The sequence below is a fragment of the Babylonia areolata genome, chromosome 22 (genome assembly GCF_041734735.1).
Source record: "Babylonia areolata isolate BAREFJ2019XMU chromosome 22, ASM4173473v1, whole genome shotgun sequence".
NCBI classification, from domain to species: domain Eukaryota; kingdom Metazoa; phylum Mollusca; class Gastropoda; order Neogastropoda; family Buccinidae; genus Babylonia; species Babylonia areolata.
The window spans coordinates 3,436,165-3,440,472 of NC_134897.1; positions in this window are offsets into that span (position 1 = coordinate 3,436,165).

Here is a 4,308-nt window from a genome sequence, read left to right on the forward strand (position 1 = left end):
GGGCAGCATAATGATAACCCATACGCGCTTAGTCCTTGAGTGCATGTATGTGTCCCTGTCAGAGTGGGTTTCCTCTGCAGAACCTTGCCAGAGGACAACACTTCTGTTGACCTTTTTCCCGGTGTGTCGAGTGTGTGGCATGTCGATGTGAATCATGGACGGTCTACAAACGCCACGCCAAAAAGCTGAACCACTTCCACACCACCAGCCTCAGAAAACTTCTCGGCATAAAGTGGCAAGAGAAGATCCCTGACACAGAGGTGCTCACTCGTGCAAACTTGCAAAGCATCTACACCATCTTGATGCAGGCCCAGCTTGCCAACATGGCAAGTGCTCCCATGGAGGCCAAAAGAAGCGCTTCAAAGACACTCTGAAAGCTTCTCTGAAGGCCTTCAACATCAGCCACGACACATGGGAGCTGAATGCAATGAACGGACCAAAGTGGCGTTCAGCTGTCCACAAAGGCGCCAAATCCTGTGAGGCCAACAGAATCGCTGCAGCAGAGCAACGCAGACAGGCCAGGAAAAGCAGTGCCAGCAAGTCCCCGACAGCCGCTACCATCCCCTGTCCACACTGCGTCAGAACCTTCCGGGCGCGGATTGGCCTGACCAGTCATCTGCGCACCCACAGAGCCCAACCCACCCACCCCTAGGATGACTAGATGGTCCTCGTCGATCCCGACGGACGAACCACACTCATACACACGGGACCTCGGTTTATCTTCTCACCCCAATGACACGATGCTCAGGTTAATGTTCCTGTCAAACTCGGGAGCCGGCAAGGGTGAGACTGGGATTCAAGGATTCAAAGTTCGAACCCAGACCCTAACGGACACTGCATTGCAGACAAGCTTTAACCACTCTGCCTCCTACTTCACTTCCCCGCTGTGCATGTCACAGTGCGTCAAGTGTGTGTGTGTGTGTGTGTGTGTGTGTGTGGTGTGTGTGTGTGTGTGTGTGTGTGTGTGTGTGTGTGTGTGTGTGTGTGTGTGTGTGTGTGTGACAGAGAGAGAGGTGGTGGCGCGTGGAGGTTGAGACAGGCAGACAGACAAAGACAGAGATAGCGACAGAGAACTCTAAAACACACAATCTGTACAACGACCGTTTTATTACAGTTCTGCTGAACAAAAACTTACAGCTGATAACAATGAAGATAGAATATATACACACCTTTTTCTTCAAAATTCATCACACCCAGTTGCACACACGCATACACGTCAAAATCATCTCTTAATTTTGACCAATGACAGATCGGTATTTTGGACAGAAGCCTACAAATGAACTAGAAAAGAAATCCAAATGATCTTAAGATTATAGTTAGACGCGTTATCTACGTGGTAGACAGACCTGTGTAGCTCGTGCGAGAAATATACGTATATTTATAGTTTATCAGGGAATATTACGTTCTCATAATAATCAAGCAGATCAGTGCAACCCCAGTATTAAACACACGGTACTTTCGTTTGGTTTATCGATGCACACCTTACGTCTGTACACGCTATGATAATGACAATCAAACACTTGATTCTAAAGTTTTATTTAATTGTGCATGACAGTAGACGTCAGTTCAGATTTTAGACCAAAATGTGGATCAATTCAAATCACAGAGCTGCTGATATTGTTCACCGACCGTAAAGACCAGGGCCGTTTGAGGGCTGCATGAAGAGAGAAGTGAGAAAGCGATCTGCACTGTGCGGAAAGAACGACGGGCGATGGGGGTGGGGGAGACACGGTGGGGGGTGGGGGGTGGGGGGTGGGGTGGGGGAGACACGGTGGGGGGTGGGGGTGGGGGAGACACGGTGGGGGGTGGGGGGTGGGGTGGGGGAGACACGGTGGGGGGTGGGGGTGGGGGAGACACGGTGGGGGGTGGGGGTGGAGGAGACACGGTGGGGGGTGGGGGTGGGGGAGACACGGGGTGGGGTGGGGGAATGAGGTGGGGGACACACGGTGTGGGGTGGGGGAATGGGGTGGGGGACACACGGTGTGGGGTGGGGGAATGGGGTGGGGGACACACGGGGTGGGGTGGGGGGATGGGGTGGGGGGGAGACACGGTGAGGGGATGGAGGGATGGGGTGGGGTGGGGGAGACACGGTGGGGGGATGGAGGGATGGGGTGGGGGGGGGGAGACACGGTGAGGGGATGGAGGGATGGGGTGGGGGGGGGAGACACGGTGTGGGGTGGAGGGATGGGGCGGGGTGGGGGAGACACGGTGGGGGGTGGGGGGATGGGGTGGGGTGGGGGAGACACGGTGGGGGGTGGGGGGATGGGTGGGGGAGACACGGTGGGGGGTGGGGGGATGGGGTGGGGGAAACACGGTGGGGGGTGGAGGGTGGGGTGGGGGAGATACGGTGGGGGGGTGGGGGGATGGGGTGGGGGAGACACGGTGGGGGGTGGGGGGATGGGGTGGAGGAGACACGGTGGGGGGTGGAGGGTGGGGTGGGGGAGACACGGTGGGGGGTGGGGTGGGGGAGACACGGTGGGGTGTGTGGTGGGGTGGGTGAGACACGGTGGGGGGGTGTGGTGGGGGAGACACGGTGGGGGGTGGAGGGTGTGGTGGGGGAGACACGGTGGGGGGTGGAGGGTGGGGTGGGGGAGACACGGTGGGGGTTGGGGTGGGGGGTGGGGTGGGTGAGACACGGTGGGGGGGTGTGGTGGGGGAGACACGGTGGGGGGTGGAGGGTGGGGTGGGGGAGACACGGTGGGGGGGGTGTGGTGGGGGAGACACGGTGGGGGGTGGAGGGTGGGGTGGGGGAGACACGGTGGGGGGGTGGGGTGGTGGAGACACGGTGGGGGGTGGGGTGGGGGAGACACGGTGGGGGGTGGGGTGGGGGAGACACGGTGGGGGGTGTGGTAGGGTGGGGGAGACACGGTGGGGGGTGGGGTGGGGGAGACACGGTGTGGGGTGTGGTAGGGTGGGGGAGACACGGTGGGGGGTGGGGTGGGGGAGACACGGTGGGGGGTGGGGTGGGGGGGTGGGGTGGCGGAGACACGGTGGGGGGTGGAGGGTGGGGTGGTGGAGACACGGTGGGGGGTGGGGTGGGGGAGACACGGTGAGGGGTGGAGGGTGGGGTGGGGGAGACACGGTGGGGGGTGGGGTGGGGGAGACACGGTGGGGGACGGTGGGGGGTGGAGGGTGGGGTGGGGGAGACACGGTGGGGGGTGGAGGGTGGGGTGGGGGGAGACACGGTGGGGGGTGGGGTGGGGGAGACACGGTGAGGGGTGGAGGGTGGGGTGGGGGAGACACGGTGGGGGGGTGGGGTGGGGGGGTGGAGACACGGTGAGGGGTGGAGGGTGGGGTGGGGGAGACACGGTGGGGGGGTGGGGTGGGGTGGGGGAGACACGGTGGGGGGTGGAGGGTGGGGTGGGGGAGACACGGTGGGGGGTGGAGGGTGGGGTGGGGGAGACACGGTGGGGAGTGGGGGTGGGGGAGACACGGTGGGGGGTGGAGGGTGGGGTGGGGGAGACACGGTGGGGCGTGGAGGGTGGGGGAGACACGGTGGGGGACGGTGGGGGGTGGAGGGTGGGGTGGGGGAGACACGGTGGGGGGTGGAGGGTGGGGTGTGGGAGACACGGTGGGGGGTGGAGGGTGGGGGAGACACGGTGGGGGGGTGGAGGGTGGGGTGGGGGAGACACGGTGGGGGTGTGTGGTGGGGGAGACACGGTGGGGGGTGGAGGGTGGGGTGGGGGAGACACGGTGGGGGGTGTGGTGGGGGAGACACGGTGGGGGGTGTGGTGGGGTGGGTGAGACACGGTGGGGGGGTGGGGTGGGGGAGACACGGTGGGGGGTTGGGTGGGGGAGACACGGTGGGGGTGGAGGGTGGGGTGGGGAGACACGGTGAGGGGTGGAGGGTGGGGTGGGGGAGACACGGTTGGGGGTGGGGTGGTGGAGACACGGTGGGGGATGGAGGGTGGGGTGGGGGAGACATGGTGAGGGGTGGAGGTGGAGGAGACATGGTGAGGGGTGGAGGTGGAGGAGACACGGTGGGGGGTGTGGTGGGGTTGGGGAGACATGGTGAGGGTGGAGGTGGGGGATGGGAGTGATGCAGTGGAGAAGCCGAGAAGAAAGCGAAGACAGATAATGAACAGCAATGAATCCTTCAACGTATAAACTGAGGTAGATAAATGCTTCGTTTATTTACGACAAATGAAAAATGCACCTCCAAACAATATTCAGATTTTGATGTCCTAAATGATAGCTATTATTTCATTGAACAATAAATCGAGAATGCGCAAGGGAAAATTAGAGGGAAGCCATAATGCTTAGGCCCTACTACAATAACTGAAACTGCATCAAAACGTACGATACACA